Source organism: Misgurnus anguillicaudatus, chromosome 19, assembly GCF_027580225.2.
Source record: "Misgurnus anguillicaudatus chromosome 19, ASM2758022v2, whole genome shotgun sequence".
NCBI classification, from domain to species: Eukaryota; Metazoa; Chordata; class Actinopteri; order Cypriniformes; family Cobitidae; genus Misgurnus; species Misgurnus anguillicaudatus.
Window position 1 is genome coordinate 49,292,172 of NC_073355.2, and position 21,956 is coordinate 49,314,127.

Consider the following 21,956-nt stretch of genomic DNA (forward strand, 5'->3'; position numbering starts at 1 on the left):
AATCAGACCGTTTGAAATAATGACTAAATTGAGGCTAATTGTGTTTGCTATGTGATTGAATTTAACTGAGGCTATGTGTGAATACCATGCTGCAACAAAGGTGAGGAAGTTAAGATTGTGATGCAAATTTGGTCCTGTTTTTAAACAGGGAGCCATTTTGATATTATAAGTATGAGATTGTAATCTGGCTCTGTAAGTCTTCTCACACCCATGTTTTTAGTTAAGCATAGTAAAAGTGCTACTGGATCCTGTTGTGAGGTAAAACATTTTCATTAATGCAATTATATAACACAATGTAGCCACATGGCATTTTTGTGCTCCTCTTTAGGGTCTTACTGCAGCTATACAAGGAATAGCAGAGTTTACCACTTAGGAGACAAATCTTTCAACATAGAAACACATACAACTTGAAACTAATAGACAATTTCAAGAGCAAAGTTATTCCATTAACACAAGACAACTGGTCTAGAATACATGTAGCTTCAACAACCTCTCACTTAAATGTTTTGTCAAACACTTACAATGGAAACAGTCAAGTGTTTTAAGAAATTAACTTCATTAGCCTATGTGTACATATAGTACAACAAACAACTATAATTTGTGTTCTATAGAAACAACAATGCATTACAAGCATTACAAATCAGAAAATGCAAACAGGATCATTGCAATGAGAACGTTAAATACATGCTAACTGGCTGCTAAACCACTAGCAAGTGAGGTTAACAGCTGGAGTCCTTGCATGAACAATGCAGTCAACTCAGTAAGAGTTTTACCTGCAAAACCAGATTGCTTACATCTGTCCCTAGAAAATGATTTCCTACATTTCAAATAATAAGGTGGAGGTCTGCCCCTGCCCAGTGACCAGCATTTCTCCTCTGTATGGCCTATTTTATGACAGGAACTACAAAGCCTGTTCATTTTGCCACCGGGTCTGTAGCTTGGTTCTACTGGAGCTTCAGGAGGTCTGTGACTCTCTAATGCTTCATTCACATCATGCGGTTCTTTTACAGCATGGTGATGCATCACCCCAATGACTGAGATAGGAACACTTTTCTGGGTTCTGGAAAATACATTCTCTTTAGTACAAGTAGCATCTTTTTTAGTCCCATTGCTGTTAAGCGTTTGGGGAGACTTCGAGTCTCGCACAATTAGTTTAGCCCTTACATCTGCAATAATGTCTTTATACTTCTCACACTGTTTAGCCAGGGCTAACTGCTCAGATGATAGTTGATCTATCTGAGTTTGAAGATTTTGGATCTTTGCCTCTGACTTTTGTAATTCAGCATTTTTGGTATTCAATTCAACACACTTAGAATTCAGGATAGACTTAACCTGTCCAGTCATTTTACTTAGCTCCAAGCACTTCATGTAATTCAAAGCCTCAATGATTTCAGCATGTTTGGATTTTCTTTGTTCACTACCAACCATGCGCCACCATGTGAGAATATCATTAGTGGTAGCGTAGTAATCCAGACCCTTTCTATATAATTTAGAAAGTGTAGGTTCAACTTTCTCGCTCCATAAATCAAACAATATATCATTACTGAAGTTATTCCCTTCCATCCCCGAGGAGATAATCTGAAATAATCTCTAACTGTACAACAAATAAGATATTTAAGGTCCTTCTTATTTTCATACAATTCATGCAAATGGAGATTTCACTAACCATACCATGAAACAATGAAAACGGACTTACCCACTGTGTGGTCAGAAGGCCTTTAACACATTCACAGGATTAACCGTGATAAAGTCCTCATTCAGTTGATCAATCAGAGTAAAACTCAGAAAACTCACCGCAAGGGATCCCCGTACGGGCCACCAAACTGTAAGGGATCTCAGGTTTCGGAAGGAGAATAAAACTGCAATCGTTCCCCGGTTTCGGACACAATATGTCTGAGAGCGTTGCTAGAGTACGAATATATTGTATTGCAATATGGAGCGTTTAAGTATTAACCTTAAATCAAAACTAAACAACAGATTTGTAAATGAAAAGGTTTAATTACAGCACTGACTTAAAGTTACAGTTGAAATGGTTACACTATAAATGCATGAAATGGTAAATAATACAAACAATTGACTGTTTCCAATGTATGTGAGATATTACCTGATAAGATAGAGAACAGAGAAAGAAAGTTTAGAAGAAAGAGATTCACACTTGAGAACTGAAATCTAGGCCTGATGGCCCGAACCCCAGAACTTAGGTGAAGAAAGAAAGGAAAGGGGAAAAGGCCAATGCAAAGGCAAAAGCTAAAATGCAAAGGCCCAGAGCTCATAAAAACCTTGACCTTTATCCTCTATCTCTTGACCATGTGACTAAACCTAACTTGATACATTCAAATTGACCAATCAGAAGATCACCTTTAACCCCCACTGTACTTGACCAAACCCAACATAATACATTCAAACTGACCAATCAGAAGACCACCTTTAACCCCCACTGTATTGGATAAACAGCTGTAACAATAGTCTTTGATCACTTTCGGCATAGGGGGTTGTGACAAGTTGACCAAGGAATAAGCTCCTTCAATTTTAATCTTACAATCCGCCCTTTGGCAACATGGAAAGAAGATCCATGATGACACAGTTCATAAGATTATGCTTTCAGTTGTGTGCAGTGGTCATCTTCAGACTTATTGTCCAAACTGGTTGCTGGTTGATGAGACTTGAAGACGTCCTTCTCCTTTCAGCCCTGCATGAAAGGCTTCACCGAATGGAATTGCACCTTTAATAGTTATGCAGATGTCCATCGATACTTCACACTTTCACAAGAACAGGCCCTGAAGGGGGTTTCACTTTTGTCCTTCTCTTTGAGGCAACACCCAAGATGTGAAACAGCAGAAATCCTGTGATTCAAGCAAATGGCACAACAAACAGCAAAGCATATGGCATTTGTTACTCGAGTTTTAAATGGTCAGATTGGTCTTCAGCCTAAAATCCCTGTCAAATACATTAAAACATGGTCAAGGTGAGAATAAAAGAAAAAAACAATAAAAGCTCTCACATTTGTTTTTGGAAACAAAATAAAATGCTTTTTAACTTAGTAAATGTTATTTTTAACAATCCAGTTTGTCATTAGAAGCAACAACAACAATATAGTGTAATCAAATACATGATATTTAAGGATCTTAATTTTCCAGTATAATCATTAAATGAAATGAACAAAATGAAAACAAAGAACATGATAGTTTTAAATGTCTTGCATAAAAAGCAAATTATGTGTGAAACATAATAGCAAAATTAATGATATTATTACACATAGAAAATAACTCTTCATCAAGATTTCAGTATTTGAGACATTAAACTAATCAAACTTTTTGAAAAGAAACCAAAACAGATGCTTAAAATCAGACCGTTTGAAATAATGACTAAATTGAGGCTAATTGTGTTTGCTATGTGATTGAATTTAACTGAGGCTATGTGTGAATACCATGCTGCAACAAAGGTGAGGAAGTTAAGATTGTGATGCAAATTTGGTCCTGTTTTTAAACAGGGAGCCATTTTAATAGAAGTATGAGATTGTAATCTGGCTCTGTAAGTCTTCTCACACCCATGTTTTTAGTTAAGCATAGTAAAAGTGCTACTGGATCCTGTTGTGAGGTAAAACATTTTCATTAATGCAATTATATAACACAATGTAGCCACATGGCATTTTTGTGCTCCTCTTTAGGGTCTTACTGCAGCTATACAAGGAATAGCAGAGTTTACCACTTAGGAGACAAATCTTTCAACATAGAAACACATACAACTTGAAACTAATAGACAATTTCAAGAGCAAAGTTATTCCATTAACACAAGACAACTGGTCTAGAATACATGTAGCTTCAACAACCTCTCACCTAAATGTTTTGTCAAACACTTACAATGGAAACAGTCAAGTGTTTTAAGAAATTAACTTCATTAGCCTATGTGTACATATAGTACAACAAACAACTAGAATTTGTGTTCTATAGAAACAACAATGCATTACAAGCATTACAAATCAGAAAATGCAAACAGGATCATTGCAATGAGAACGTTAAATACATGCTAACTGGCTGCTAAACCACTAGCAAGTGAGGTTAACAGCTGGAGTCCTTGCATGAACAATGCAGTCAACTCAGTAAGAGTTTTACCTGCAAAACCAGATTGCTTACATCTGTCCCTAGAAAATGATTTCCTACATTTCAAATAATAAGGTGGAGGTCTGCCCCTGCCCAGTGACCAGCATTTCTCCTCTGTATGGCCTATTTTATGACAGGAACTACAAAGCCTGTTCATTTTGCCACCGGGTCTGTAGCTTGGTTCTACTGGAGCTTCAGGAGGTCTGTGACTCTCTAATGCTTCATTCACATCATGCGGTTCTTTTACAGCATGGTGATGCATCACCCCAATGACTGAGATAGGAACACTTTTCTGGGTTCTGGAAAATACATTCTCTTTAGTACAAGTAGCATCTTTTTTAGTCCCATTGCTGTTAAGCGTTTGGGGAGACTTAGAGTCTCGCACAATTAGTTTAGCCCTTACATCTGCAATAATGTCTTTATACTTCTCACACTGTTTAGCCAGGGCTAACTGCTCAGATGATAGTTGATCTATCTGAGTTTGAAGATTTTGGATCTTTGCCTCTGACTTTTGTAATTCAGCATTTTTGGTATTCAATTCAACACACTTAGAATTCAGGATAGACTTAACCTGTCCAGTCATTTTACTTAGCTCCAAGCACTTCATGTAATTCAAAGCCTCAATGATTTCAGCATGTTTGGATTTTCTTTGTTCACTACCAACCATGCGCCACCATGTGAGAATATCATTAGTGGTAGCGTAGTAATCCAGACCCTTTCTATATAATTTAGAAAGTGTAGGTTCAACTTTCTCGCTCCATAAATCAAACAATATATCATTACTGAAGTTATTCCCTTCCATCCCCGAGGAGATAATCTGAAATAATCTCTAACTGTACAACAAATAAGATATTTAAGGTCCTTCTTATTTTCATACAATTCATGCAAATGGAGATTTCACTAACCATACCATGAAACAATGAAAACGGACTTACCCACTGTGTGGTCAGAAGGCCTTTAACACATTCACAGGATTAACCGTGATAAAGTCCTCATTCAGTTGATCAATCAGAGTAAAACTCAGAAAACTCACCGCAAGGGATCCCCGTACGGGCCACCAAACTGTAAGGGATCTCAGGTTTCGGAAGGAGAACAAAACTGCAATCGTTCCCCGGTTTCGGACACAATATGTCTGAGAGCGTTGCTAGAGTATGAATATATTGTATTGCAATATGGAGCGTTTAAGTATTAACCTTAAATTAAAACTAAACAACAGATTTGTAAATGAAAAGGTTTAATTACAGTACTGACTTAAAGTTACAGTTGAAATGGTTACACTATAAATGCATGAAATGGTAAATAATACAAACAATTGACTGTTTCCAATGTATGTGAGATATTACCTGATAAGATAGAGAACAGAGAAAGAAAGTTTAGAAGAAAGAGATTCACACTTGAGAACTGAAATCTAGGCCTAATGGCCCGAACCCCAGAACTAAGGTGAAGAAAGAAAGGAAAGGGGAAAAGGCCAATGCAAAGGCAAAAGCTAAAATGCAAAGGCCCAGAGCTCATAAAAACCTTGACCTTTATCCTCTATCTCTTGACCATGTGACTAAACCTAACTTGATACATTCAAATTGACCAATCAGAAGATCACCTGTAACCCCCACTGTACTTGACCAAACCCAACATAATACATTCAAACTGACCAATCAGAAGACCACCTTTAACCCCCACTGTATTGGATAAACAGCTGTAACAATAGTCTTTGATCACTTTCGGCATAGGGGGTTGTGACAAGTTGACCAAGGAATAAGCTCCTTCAATTTTAATCTTACAAGTTTTTTAAAATTGACCTGACTGTATTAATTAAAAAATGATCTGAAATAGCCAAATCTATAACACCAGACATTGCATATTTTGAAGGCTGATTTGTAAAAATAAGATCTAAGATTGAGTTACGAGTTTTAAAAATTCTTGTTGGTTCCTTAATTAATTGATTAAGTCCGTATTTCATTGCAATGTCTTTTAGAGATTTTGACGAATCGTCGTTCCAGTCAAGGTTAATATCGCCCAGAATTACAAACTCCTTAGTTGTAATAGATTTAATTATATTAGAAAACTGAGATAAGTAAGCACTAGTAGTAACATTTGGAGGCTTATAAGTCACAACAATAGTTATTGCATGTTGTGGGGTAAAATGTACTACAAGTTTTAAAGTTTCAGATTCAGTCTCAGCTTTTAATATTTGGTGTGCGTAATTTTGGCTCACATAGAGAACCACTCCTCCACCAGTTTTAATAGTACGGTCTTTACGATACATTTTATAATTTTCTATGGAAAGGAAGGAGTCAGGGATACTAGGAGTCAACCATGATTCTGATATTGCCATTACATGCGCCTTCGATTGCATAAGCATGATTTTAAATTCATCTATTTTGGGAACAAGACTTCGAATATTTAAATGGCAGATCTTAAAGCCTCTGGTACTACCTAGCTGACTTAGATTAATTGGGCTTTTATTGAAGTGAGATTTTTTTCCACGAGTTTGAACATCCACAGGGCACATCAGGCCCGGATTGGCCATAGGGAGAACTGGGAGGATTCCCGGTGGGCCGGTCTGTTTTTTTGGCCACGAGGGCTGGTGTTGTCACATCACTGGGATGACGGTTGCTGTCCCTAGGCTGCCAGCACTCACAGCAGCCCCATTCGCATATTTGCGGGTGAGATGTCCCGGCCGCTTTATGCCCAAGTTGATTGTGTCCCGACCACTTATTGGAAGAATTCTTGCATTAGGGTTCATTAACATCTAAAACGCATGGAAAACGCAGGACATGCCGCTTTCTTGTCGCTCAAGCTTGTCTACATCATCGAGCTCACTGTGCCCTGGGAGGGTGCAGTGGAGGAGGCCTATGAACGGAAAGGCTGAGGTACGCTGAACTTGCAACTGATGCGCAACAACAAGGCTGGAATGTAAAGGTACGCCCAGTGGAAGTAGGTTGCAGAGGGTTCGTAGCCACCTCAACATCCAGGCTACTCCGGGAAATTGGAGTACGAGGAAAGGCCCACCAGCAGGCAGTCAAAGACCTTTCCGCGGCTGCGGAAAAGGGAAGCCAATGGCTGTGGGTGAAGAGAAAAGACTTTGGGTCTTTAAGTGAGTTGATGGCACCTAGGGAGTGAACCTGGGACGCTGGGATTTACTGCTGAACCCTCTGGAGGTGTCATGGGCCTATCAGCGAAACACCTAGGCCCTGTTTATATTAGAGCATTTGCGTTTTAAAACAGCATTTTAAAATGAAAACGATCCTCGTTTATACTGGCATTTTAAAAAGAATCTTCATCCACACTATACACCACCATAAATGCATGAAACATGACCAATCACGTAACTGGGCATGCGCATAAAAGTGTAAAATAACTTATTACTATAATAATAGTAATAGAGTTTATGCAGCCTAGGGGTGTGCGATATTGACAAAAATTCATACCTGGGTCCTTTGCTGGCAACTATAACAGACACTATTTTTGAACCTATAAAAATGTGTTTGGGAAAGTCTTATACTGTTCTAATATGATTAATAGGTTAATTTTGATTTTATAACTAAACAGAAAGGTCTTTATGATTTAAAAAAAAGCATAAAGTGAACAGTACTAAACGAACTTGAAGCAAAAATAAATTTCAGCAAATGCAAACTTCAATCAAACATAGTAAGAGGTGAAGTATTGCTTTAGCCTACAGAAATGCTTATTGCATTAATTTTTAAAAGTGTGTGAGGTCCGTGCACGTCCTCCGCTAGCAACACAGAAATAGCTAAAAGTGCAAGCGGCTAAACGAGCATTATATACAGTATTAATGACGTTGAGTTTATTGTTTTTATTCATTTATATTCACAAAACTTTGATTAAAATTAAGAGACAAATTATCTGAAACGAAATTCATTTTAAAGTAGAAAACAAAACTTAAATTAAACTCGAAAATAATGTCTGACCCATTACAATTCTCTCTTCATATTGGCCTTTACAACACCCAATATGGCGTTTAAAATTACAGTCTATCTTTGGTAATAAGCTAACTAAATTTAAACAAAAAATAAACAACATTACAACAATAGTCAAACATAAATATAAAACAGACATTATCTATAAGGATAAATGTTAAAACAATCCGATATAGTGTTTATAATAGCTGGTTGGTAGATGTTTACTATTTTTGGCAAAACCTCCGTTGCAAACCTCCATGTACCTTAATAAAATAATTTTTACTTTGAAAATGATGCGCTGTCACGTTAATATCAGCTGTTCATTTACATAAGACTCTGTCTACGTTCATTTACACTGAGAGCAATGTCTGAGTTCTCAAACTAAAACAGGGTCTGCAGCGTTTGCGAACGAATCCATTTATGAGGGTCGAAAATGGTGATGTAGTTTAGATGAAAGGCGTAAACGTAGCAAAAGTAACGCGTTTTAAAGGATAAACGCATTAATGTTAACATAGCCCTAGGAAGGGGGAGCCCACTTGACAACCGAAAGGGTGCCATCAGTCATTTGACCATCCCACGTCTCAATGGTCTCAATGGTACCTCAGGTAAGTAGCAACATCAAGTTCAATTGTCCGGAGTTGCTGGGTAATTGCAGTAAATAGTTTGCCACTGAACCTGCATTAACGACGACAGTGGGGCCTCTGGACTTAGTCAAACTGGTTGGCACATATGGTCAGGTCCCAGTGAGATTTTGCCGTTTTCTTGTGGTCCGGTGTTGTTGTGTATTGCGGTAGATAGTATGCCATACAGAATCGTTTTCCACTGAACCTGCATTAATGATGACAGTGGGGCTTCGGGCCTTAGTCAAACGGGTTGGCGTGTATATGGTCGGGTTGTAGTGAGCTTGTGGTGTTAGAGATTGAGGTTAGGTCATGTCAAGGGTTTTCACTGAATTACGAGAAAGGAGCAACTTCAGGAGAAGGAAGGACTGAGGAGTAGCGTGGCAGAGGGTGTCATCACGTAATTGACCATCCCACAGAGTCTTTTCGGTGCCTCAAGTATGCATTAAGGGATACCAACATCAAGTCCTATACAACAAATCTAACAATGAATCCTCTATGAATAATCATTATTCATCATTTATTGCAAGAGGAACAAAAATCTATTTGATGCAAAACTCATCAGTTTATTGGAAAACAAAGTAAGTTCAAAAGTATGTTCCATGATGTTTTCTTTTTTTAACACAACATAGGCCTACCTTAGCCTCTGTTATTTGGCAATAGACATGATCTAAGTACTAAAAAATAAGATACAGATTTTTCCCATTTGTTTCCAATGCATACTTGATAAATCTTGCTTGTGCATTGTATGTCAGGGGTTTCCAAACGTTATCAGGTAATCTCAAGACCCACCATTTTTTAGTGATAGAAATATAGGGGAAAACACCAACACATTTGTTTCCTTTAGTTTCTGAAGTTTACTTGATGTCTTATGGTAGGGCTGCATGATTATGGCAAAATTATAATTGTTTAGGCTACTGCATTTACAGTGAACAGAAAATTATATATTTGAAAAATACAATGAATTGCAAGGCTGCAGAGAACAGTGCACTACTGCAGACTTATACTACTGAGGGTTTAATGATATTATTTTAATAGTCAGTCGTGAACTAAAGTTTAATGTAAATTTAATGTGTTGTCCCTTCTGTGTTATTATTCATTGTGCCGCCCAACACAGTCCTGCAACATTAGATCAGAAAGGTCTTGTCTGCAAGTGTTCATTTATAACAAAATAGAGTAACGTGAGTAACCAACTCATTTAAATTTCAGTAATTGTAACTGCGTTACTTGATTAAAAAAAATACTTCGTTACATGCTTGTTACCGCTAAAAGTAGTGGGATTACAGTAACGGAATTACTTTGTAATGCGTTACTCCCATCACTGTTTTTAACACAACTTGTGTTGGCCCTTTCATTTATTGTAACATGAAATAATGCCTTGGATGGCATGACACACACAATGTGTAAAAAATTAACACATAATTTTTTGCAGTGTATGCAGTCAGAAGCACCAATGCTGAAGAATGTTCTCTTCATTGGAGTTGATGTTACAGGACCTCTCTCACAGCTGAAAAACACCATAAAGAAATGAAGTGCTATATTACACAGTTACTCCTGTTTGGCATTAGTTGATTGTACTGTTATCTTACATTTTTTTCTCAAAAACAATCAAATCAAATGCAAGTATGATCTTGATCACAGACAGATAACATGAAAAATGTAATGTGTGTGTAACATTGTCACTGTTTGTGTACCACAGTCCATTACAAACAACATAATTGATGATGTAGTTTATAAAGGCAATAAGGCATAGGTTTTTAGAATAAAGAGTCCTTTCAACTTGGTTAAATAATTAGATAAGCAATCTGCTCAAACATTAGCAAATTGACATTGTAGGTTGTCATTATAGTACTGAAAGGCATCATTTGAACTTGTGGTAAAACTATGCAACGAATACATTTGCCCTGTGTATGCACAGTATAGAAGTAATATCAACCTAAGTTGCATTTTATGTATTCTGAAAGTAATCATTATTGGTCACTTGATATGTATTGTACACTGTCATGTTACGTGAAATTAAAATCCACTTACATATATTTAATTGTGACATAGAGAAAACTTTACTCTGGTTACTCTGAAAAAGCACCGTCCTTCGGATGAGACGTTAAACCGAGGTCCTGACTCTCTGTGGTCATTAAAAATCCCAGGATGTCCTTCGAAAAGACTAGGGGTGTGCCCCGGCATCCTGGCCAAACTTGCCCATTGGCCTACTAATCATCCCTCATACTAATTGGCTATATCACTCGGTCTCCTCTCCACTAATAAGCTGGTGTGTGGTGAGCGGTCTGACGCAATATGGCTGCCGTCGCATCATCCAGGTGGATGCTGCACATTGGTGGTGGTTGAGGAGATTCCCCCGTTCATATGTAAAGCGCTTTGAGTACTGAGAAAAGCGTTATATAAATGTAAGGTATTATTATTATTTATTATTTTATATTATGCTCATCTTATAGCTATAGCTTTTAAACAACGGTTTTCCCGTACATTGATAGAGTTACCATTGCTAACTTACCCGTCCAAGGAGAAAGCAGGCAACTTTGGCGTCGTTTTTAAAACATTTGTCATGTATTAGCGCCGTCCATCTGGGAAAAGCCAGGCGATATTTATCCTGGATTTATGGCATCGTCTGAACATGATCATGTTTTTTCTTCTGATAGGGAGGGGCGATCTTACTTCGATGATACCCTCTGTGCTGTTATCATGTCTCACGGAAATAACAGCGCTATTTGGATATTATGGATTATACTCCTGCCTACTTTTAAAAACAAAGTTCAAACGCGTGTTTATTTAAACCTAAAATGTGATCTCATATACAGTGTGTTACGACGCAAGTCCTCAGATTGCAGGCGATAAGACGTTCATGCGAAATCTGATGTAAACAACAGACTATGTAGCTTCCACGGATTATACGCATTAGTGGACAAAAATAGTAATTGAATGTATTTTATTGGACTTTCATGGATTATTCACACATCTGAAACAGACTGGATTTGATTCGCGATCATTGTATCAACACAAAAGGTAAGAAGTCACGTTATATTTTGCATGTTGTCATCTTCTGTCACAAAATGCTACATTTATGATGCTAGAGCATCTGTATCTCAAAACAGATATCATACATTTATACTAATGCCGTAAATTATACCTTATATATATCTGTATATATACAGATATAGGCTCCTAGAGATGGGTAACAATCTTTTCCTACAAGCTATTTCGAGCAAACAACTTTTGAAACATGCTTTATGGAACTCATACACCCATTTAACTTGTGGAAAAGCAGTCATAAGATGGGCACTTTAATATTTTTCAAATATGACAAACATGGGCAAGTCTTATATTAAATAAAAGCTCTCACTCTTAGGAATAAGGCTACATCTTTATTTTTATCATCACATATCCAACAATCATCAAATGAATAGAGCCCGACCGATATGCATTTTTTGGGGCCGATGCCGATACAGATATTAGAGAGTAAAAAAAGACCGATAACGATATATCGGCCGATATTCATTATGTGCATATTATAGTACAGTACACATATACTACAGTATATTATACTACTACAGTACTGTACATAGAATACACTATATACATTAACAGAATATACTATATATAAATACTTTTTGCAATGATCACTCTATGATCACACCACAAATGTGGTGATCAAACACTTAAAATGACGTGACAAAGATATGTAATATAGGCAGGTGTGTTTTACAAGTTAACAATAAACTTTATTATCCAAAATGATTCTGATATAAATGCACAAAACAGTAAATTTGACTTATTATAAATAACTTTAAATCACAAACAAAACAAAATACATATAACCAGTGGCGTACCGTGGGCTTTCAGTCAGGCCCTTCTGTAACGACCAGCACCCCCCCCCCACCCGCCAATAAAAAAACAACAACAACCGCACACGCACACCACATTGAACCGCTGTAGGCACATCAACACACATCAACTCTACTCCAACAACAGCAATGCAAATGCAGTAACTTTATCTCTCCTAAACAGTGAGAAGTAACACTTACCCATTACTTGTAAATGAAATCCATCCTCCGATCCTTTCTGATGAAACGTTCAATGACCTCCTCATGCAGTTGCGCGTCCTGCTTAAAATGAATGAGCAGCTCCTTCTCTATGGCAATAGATGCCAGTGCAGAGAGTCGTGTTTGTCCGGTTGGATTGCGTGAATATGTTTTAATGCGCTTGAGAGCTGAGAAAGATCGCTCAACTGATGCGGTGGACACTGGTCTTGTCATGATCAAGCATGTGAGAGCATAAAGCTGTGACATGCTGACTGCAAGCCCTGTGCTCCTCAGAAATGTCAGTAGGTCACTTGGACTCTTTCCCTGAAAGTTTGTCATGCTGTACATCACTTTGAGCTCTGCTCTGAGTCTGCCCAGATCAAAATGTGCACCGTAGCTCTCATCTAGGCTCCTCAGCTTTGTTTCTGGAAATGTCTGCTTGAACTTAGTAAACATCTGTGCGTCCAGCAATGAAACAAACAGTAGTCGCTTGTGATCCTCAAATCGATTCCTGATTTGCGTGATGATGCTGTCGATTAGCGCTGTGTGTAACTGTCTGTAGTGCGCGCGGGGGTCTGTTCGGCCTCTCGCTGCTCGGCTGTCCCACGGCCTCTTAGATAGCATCAAATTTTCCACGCTCACCTTCGGAAAAAAATCCTCTGCTCACTCTGGCAAAAATCCCCAATTCTGGCCGAACTGAACTGCACGTCTAAACTCGTATTTTGCAGTATTCCGAAGAGCACATCAGCATAGTAAAAAATGCCGATGAAAGCAAAAAGAAAAAAACAGAACTCAAAGCTTTTCAACTGTGACAAGACTGTCCTGATGCACAATGTACCATTTCATTGTCAAAATCCTCCGCATGATCGAGGATGTGCTGGTAAAGGTCGACCAGCTCAGCTCTTTTGTCGTGGACCGTGCCCACCAATCTGGAGTTAAAGTTCCATCTCACCTGAGAAACCCGCGGCAGCCGCCTTTCGCAAAACTCATCCAGCAGTTTTGTTCGCTTAGGAGAACGTGTAAAAAATGCAGACAATCCTCCCAGATTCGCAAAAAAAATCTTGCATTCTTTTATTTTTGATGCTCCCTGAGACATCACGAGATTTAATGTGTGTGCATAACAGTGCACAAACAGAGCCTGAGGGATTTCTTCTTTGACGCGCGCCTGTACGCCATTAAGTCCCGACGCCATTACAGCGGCTCCGTCATAACACTGTGCCACTAACTTTGTTTTGCAATCGTAGCTGCCCAACACTTCAAGTACCGAAGCTGCTAGATCATGAGCTCGTTTTCTTTCTGTAACATCCTCAAACTTTAAAAATCTTTCTTTTACTCCGGTGTCAGTAACGTACCGAAGTACAAATGACAGCTGTGCAGTGTTGCTGAAATCTGTGGTCTCATCCACCATAACTGCGACAAACTTGGTGTTGTTAATCTCTTTTTTTATGGCATCATTAAGCACATCAGCAACAGCATTTATGAGATCATTTTGAATTTTCCCAGATGTTCCCGTAAAAACAGTGGCCGTGGCAAGGTGTTGTCGCAGGTCAGCATCATATTCTGATAGCAGAGATAATAACTCCAAATAATTACCCCGATTCAGGGACTGTTTCCCCTCGTCATGTCCCCTGAAAGACAATTCTTGTTGTCCCAAAAAGATGACACAATCAACCAGGCGCTTCAGTATTTCCCGTTTTTTTCTCACTCTCTCGTTGTGAAGGCTTGTCTCTCGCCTCCACTGCTCATCCAGTTGCAAATCCACCCTGGACTCACCAAAAGTCTTCAAATGTACAACCGCTGTGAGGTGTCGCTCGGATGCCTGATGTATGATAGCTGCCTTGGTAAAGCTATTAAGGCTGTTGAAACCTGTGGTGTTCCATGTTCCCTCACTAGTATTAAAAAGCAAACACGGCCAGCAAAATAACCTGTTCCGCTCGGTGCTAGCTGTAAGCCATTCAACAGTCGTAATTACTCTTAGTGAAGTGTCGCACAAAACCTTTGCCAGCCTTGCTCAGGCCATCCAGCATAGGTGTGGGTCTTCTTCTTAAAAATGTTTCTGTGTTCTGTCCAAACAATCGCCTTGAAAAAGGCACATGAATGATATCGGAAACAGGATCGTTAGGTGTGAAGGCGGCGGCTATAGTTCACTCCTGATTCACTCACAACCCGCTAAAATGTTCAAACGTCGATGATGACAAAGCAATAAAAAAATTTCATGACATCATTGGGGGGTAGCGACTACACACCACTGGCCCCTATGGCGTTCTGTCATTACACATCAAAATTTTAATTGGCTGATGACACACGTCAGTCAAAGTTATAATCAAATAGGAAATGGCAGCTTCAATGAAAGGCTAGCAATGCTACTAGTGCTGGTCCACTGATGCGTTTAGATGACATGGAAAATCCAGCTACTCAGAAAAAAATAACCATATTTTTTCTGGAAATTTAATTGTAAAGTACTAAAAAAGTAATTGTTGAAAAAGTGAAGGTAACATTAATTTAATTATAATTGCGATTAATTAATTATGAAATATATTGTTTATTTTGACAGGGCCAGCAGAGAAGGCCCTGATGGCCCTGACAGCCCACCACTGCATATAACTTAAACCATTGTCAGTTTTAACGAGAATAATGTTATATTGGGCTTATTTTAAAAAATGGAAACTTATAAAGTCATTGTTTATTAGCTTTAGAGTAAGTTATGGACTTCACAAATTAATTAAAAACTTACCGTTAAGACGACAATGCTTGACTTACTGACAACATACTGATGTAGGCTAATGTTTAAAGGGGCCGTGAATTGGTCGATTTTATTGATTTATTACGTTGATTGATGTCTACTTATGCATTTCTCTTTGTTTTTTCATTCAAAAACATCAAAAGCAATAAGTAATACGCTATTTTGTAACATGGATTAGTGGCTGTCTTGAGAAATGGTTCGTTTGAAGGGGCGGGCCGCATTGAAGACCTGAACGTAAACACCAACTGCTATGATTGTACAGCTTCATTCCCCCGTCATTACATGTAGGGAAATGTTTTAAAAACATTAATGTGATAAAAATAGCAGCAGAACACAAATATGTTTGAGACACAAAAGATTCTGGGTGCTAAACATGATACACATAAATGACAATACTTATATTAAAGTAGAAACAAAACTCGACGTGACTAAATTACCGTATACAACACAGTAAGCGTGCATCCGAATCGAAACTGCGGCTAATAAATCCTTATCAATAACTTTGTATATTTCTATTGTGCTTGTGAGGTTGCTTTTACATTCACGTAATGTTAAATACCACAGTTATATGACAAAAAATAAGCTTTGTTGAGTGTTTGACCTTTCAAACGCAACTCGCCTAAATTACCGTATAAAACACAGTAAACGGGCATCAGAATCTAAACTGCGGTTGATAAATCCTTCCTTATAACTAACTTTGTATATTTCTACCTTTAAATTACAGTCGTATTGTTAAGTGTTGTACCTTTATTAATCGTTTAATGTTTTTAGTAAATTAAAACAGTCAACAAACGTATTTAGACACGGATGTTACAACAGGACATATCAAGCAATCTCTTTTAACAAAGCAATAGTGAAACGCAGTAACTTAAATAAAGTAAAATGTCTTACTGTGAATTATACTGCTGTGTCATTGTTGTCAGATCCAATATAAGTGGTGCTTCTGACTGAGTCTCTCTGCAAATCCAGCATCGACTTCTTTACAAATGAATCCATGTCCACAACGTTAACAAACGCTCCCCACACGAGCTAAAACTTCTTCAAAAGCAAACTTTATCCAAGCATATTGCTAATGTTAAGTTCCAAGCCTCCGAATTGAAGTATTTAGCTTCTGTGTTGTTCCCATGGTTGTTCCCACGCGGTTCTTTCACAACCGTAAATGCGTTTCCATGGTATCATAACAGATCACCGCGTCAAAATAAAAGTCTCTCAGAAAAAATGTATTTAAAAAGTCATTTTGGTTAAATTTGTCAATCTTTAAAGACATGTTTACTTACTGAGACACACGTGTCATGCGAAGCTGTGGGCGGGGCTACAAAAGTAGACTTGTCCTTTTGGTTATGGGGAGGTGTTTCAATTCTACTTTGACGTCATAGATTTCCGAATTTTAGACTGGAGTGTTTAGCTGGCTTGGTGCCAAAGACGGTTATATTTCAGTAGCACAGACGTTTTCAGTTCTGAAACTTGCAGGATGTTCATTTAAGTATGATGACCTCTTATATAACAAATTATCAAGTTAAAATTGAGTTTTTGATTCACCGCTCCTTTAATGTACTGCACAACTTTTTTATAACACGAACCCACAGTGTTCTGCCGGGACTTTAAACTTTTATCAAACTAAAGCGTCTGCTCTCCGCCTCTTTTATTTAGCGAGGGTGTAAAGTTGCGCGAGCTTATTTAATCAATTGCTTTGAAATGAGCATGTAACAGCACAAGCAGCTGTACTCCCACAGACTGCGCGTCAGTTTATACACGTCCTTTCTCCGCCTCGCGTTATTTCTCCCGCTTGCGTTTTAAACAACTCGCAAGTGGACAAAAGAGACGGATTAAAAACACCAAAACTAAACGGGAATGTGTCTCTCTCGCCCACTTATAATCCAATCGACCAAAGCGCGTCTTAATACCAGGTGTAAAATGTTTTGAAGAAACCGCGTGACTGCCCCGGCCGCCACCTGAACTGAGAGACTGACTGAAGTGAAGGGGGTGGGGGATTGGCTGATGTCACTACAGTGAGTGACCTGAGTCGCCATTAGCAACCAGTATGGCGCACTCTGCTGGACAAACAAGTACTTACATCTTTCAAAAGCATTAATTGTGTTCTGTAAGGAACGTTCATATCGGCTTCATATCTGCGGCTTATACGCCGATACAGATATATCTGCGACATGCTCATATCGGCCGATAAAATCGGCAAAACGATAAATCGGTCGGGCTCTACAAATGAATAATGAGGTTAAAAAATCGTCTTTTCTTTCTCTGTTTATTAGAGGACTGACAACACATACAACCATGTTTAGCACTTTAAACAATGTTTTGTTATTTCAAAGGGTTTCCTGTAAAATGATGATACCAAACTTTTGTATGTACAACGGTGCATGTGCTCAAACCTCTGAGGAATGCTCGCTCCCATACTTCTCTCTCCTATCTGAAGCGGATGTTTCTATGGTCTTTGCTTTTAACCATCCGACTACCTGCCTGCGAGATCCCATACCCACCCATCTCCTTCAGGCCATCTCTATGTTGGTTATTCCTTCTCTCCAGTGTTGTGCCTGAACGAGTTCATTGAACAAAAGTTCATGAACGCGTTTATATTTTGAGCGAACGTGAACTAAACGTACTGTATTACTGCCTGATGAACTTATTGTGAACTTGTTCATTCTGGTGCTTGTGAACGGCACGCTCTCTCAGTTTAATGTCGTTCAATAGGGTGCCAGATTTCTGTAGAGTCTTCCAGGCGAAAACCCGGTTAAAACACATTGTAAACAGGCCTTAATGTGTAGCGGAAAAAAACACCTAGTCTGGCAACACCGCCACCAGGCTGCATGCGTCATCAATACAACACTGACTGAACGCTGCTGAAATCCAAATCCCTGCCGCGCCACTCACATAGTTTAACATTAAATAGCATTATATTTGTCCTAAACGGTTAACGATTAACATAGGCTGCTAACGCATATTCTGGATCTTGAAATAGACTTTGACTAAGCTCACGCTTATTTAACGTGCACGTGTGGTGTGCAATACCTGCGAGTTGTCCTACACGCGATGCCTCGCAGCGCTATTTGCCCGGAAAACCCCCTTAAAGCACCGGCTAGCCTTTCAAGGTTTGTGCAAGCAAATACAAAAATTAAAAGACAGTCAATGCTAATGTAAAACCTGGTTGGATAAGGATTTAAAGTTGGATATGAAGATGAAATCTGATGCATTTAGCTTCAGTGTTAAAACTGATAAAATAATTGCTGTCTGTGGTTATAATGGGCTATAATGGTAATCTTTCTTTTTTTAAATATGGGAAAAAAGAACTATAAATGAGTTCATTTTTGGAACTGTGAACTAGTTAGAATTTTGAAATATGAACTATGAACTGAAGTAGTTCATTTTAAAATTTGTGAACTGTGAACTGAACTAGTTCATGTAGAAAGTGAACTTTCCCAACACTGCTGCTCTCATTCACATTATCAATTCATCTCTTTCCACTGGTACCTTCCCCGCAGCATTTAAAGAGGCTCGGATAACGCAGCTGCTGAAGAAACCCACACTCAATCCTGCTATGCTGGAGAACTACAAACCTGTTTCTCTTCTTCCCTTCATTGCCAAGACTCTTGAACGCGTGGTGTTCGACCAGCTCTAATCTTTCTTCACAAAAAATAACCTCATGGATAGCAATCAGTCTGGTTTCAAAAGTGGTCACTCCACTGAGACTGTGCTTCTCTCAGTCATTGAAGCCCTAAGGCAGGCAAGGGCAGCCTCCAAATTATATTTGCTGATCTTACTGGATCTATCTGCCACTTTTGACATGGTCAATCAGCAACATATCCTTCTGTGGACCCTCATGGCTATGGTTGTCTCTGACACAGCGCTGCTATGGTTCAAGTTGTACCTTTCAGGCAGGGTATTCTGTAGAGGTGATGTCTCCGAAACCCAATCCCGTCCTGTAGGTGGCGGAAATGCACCTTTCAGTGCGTTTGCCAACCGCCATTAAAAAAAGAAAAGATGGCACATGCGCAGAGCCTCCCAGTTTCAGTTATCCATCCGATCAAGTGTATACATGTCATTTTGAGTGGATTACAAACGGTATAAACCACCCCTAACAAGCGGATTAGATTTTTAATCAGATTGGCACTTTTTAGTCCGATTGAGGTGTTTACATGGAGCATTTTTATTCAGATTGATCATTTAAACGGATTACAAATGTCCATGTAAACGAAGCTATTGACGCATTTGCTGTTGTAAAAGAATTAAGTGAGAGAGAAAGCGAGTGTTCTAGAAGGATAAGAAACTTTCAACCAATCGCTGACCTTGCTACGGTGACAGACACTTTTATGAGCCAATGGTAGCAGCGCATTCAGTTCACACAGGTGCCAGCACGAGCACAGAGTGAGAGCGAGTCAGATGAGCAGCTGCACGGGGCGATCTCAAGAAACTAAAATATTTATTAAGAGGGAAAAAGTGATTCAAAACAGTGATTTAAAACAAATTATTGGATTCCTGAAGTGATGCGATAACTTGGAAAAGATGTCGCTAGAGTGAGAAGAGAGCAAAATAGAGAATTATAACGGAGGCAGATGCAGAATCACAGAGCATCAAAACACTGCGAATGAACTTCTTTTAAATAAGAAGTTAAAATTTATGCTTTGGTGAGTTATATTCTAAATATTAACTTGACATTATGGCATAAGTGTTGCAAATTTGGCAGCAAACAATGAGTTTTATTAGTTTGTTTACATTGGCCGTTGGTATATAACGAACGAGCCGAAGCTAACTTATTTACATTTGAAAGTTAACAGTCAAGTAACGTAAATGTGATTAAAAAATAACATTTTAAGTGTCAATATGTTCAATAAGTGTTAAAACCCTGAGTTGTGTTGTTATTTGAAATGTGTACATGATGCTTATTGATAAATCTGTTGAATTGAAGATTAATTACTGTTCTGCCTTGTGTTTTTACAAGGCTGGGTTTTTTTGTGAGAATTGCGAACATCTGTGAAGTTCTCCTGCTCCATCTTGGACACGCAAGACAATTAAGTATATACTGAAGGTGTATACAAAAAGGCGAGCCAACCAGAACTGTGCTTTGAACTCATCAGAACTGGTAGGAGGATATTTTTCCTTTTTGTTTCGGACAACTACTAGGACGTGAATTCGCTGAAACTTTTTCCGTATTTTCTTGGATTTTCTTCAAAGGACACTGACTTTGAACTGAACTATTTGAACTATTTAAAGAAACAAACGGTCCTTTGAACCGAATCATTTGATTCGTGAATTCAACCCAACTGAGTCATTTAAGTGAATCAAGAATTTGGATTACGAACATAATGAAACAGTGTTACACTTTTACAAGTATTTTATTTATTCATTTGCACTGTCGTATATGAGAACTGATTTTCAGCTCGAGTTGAACGGTTCAATCTGCTAAACCCAGGTACCTGGTAAATTCAAAGAGAGTGTTAATTACATGTATTGGGATTTATACACAGGCCCACATTGAACATTATACGTGTGTATACACTAAACCCTGTTACACGCTACACTGTCATCTCTTCGAATCTCCTATGGTTAACGCAGGCTCGTGGTCATTTTCGGCAGGTTGTGGGGTTGCGAATTGCTCACAGTACTGAAATATGCGCTCAGAAAAAAAGAATTTGCTCAGTGCTGAAAAAAATGAGAGGGAACATTGGTCTCGATACCAGGGTTCCTCAAGGCTCCGTGCTTGAACCACTGCTGTTTTCAATATGCATGACATCCCTGGGTTCTGTCATTCGACAACATGGATTTTCCTACCACTGTTGTGCGGATGACACTCAACTTTACTTGTTGTCCGCCCTGATGACCCCACGGTTTCTGCCCGCATCTTAGCATGCCTGAGGGACATCTCACTCTGGATGAAGGATCACCATCTCCAGCTTAACCTTGCAAAGACAGAACTACTTGTCATATCATCTGAACCAAAGATTCAACCCAACCTTTCCATTCAGCTAGGTTCCTTGACCATCAGCCCTTCCAGGACAGCCAAAAAACATGGGAGTGGTCATTGATGATCAGCTTAGCTGCACAGCCCATGTTGCCAGCACTGCCCGCTCTTGTAGATTCATTCTCTACAATATTAGGAAAATTAGAGCTTTCCTAGATGAGCATGCCACGTAGGTCCTAGTCCAAGCTCTTGTCCTGTCCAGTCTGGACTACTGCAATGCACTACTGGCTGGACTTTCAGCCTGCACAACCAAACCCCTACAGATGATTCAGAACGCAATGGCAAGAGTGGTCTTTAATGAGCCAAAGGCGGCGCACGTCACTCCTTTCTGTTAAGTTACACTGGCTTACTATAGCAGCTCGCATCAAATTTAAAGCTCTGCTCCTGGACTTTAAAACCACCACTGGGTCAGCACCCCATTACTTTCGCTTGCTTACATAGCCCTACGTACCCTCTCAATCCCTGCGCTCTGCCACCGAGTGACGACTTGTGGTGCCATCTTAAAAAGGGAAAAAACATTATCGCGTACCTTCTCAGAATGTGGAATGATCTGCCGGTCACGACC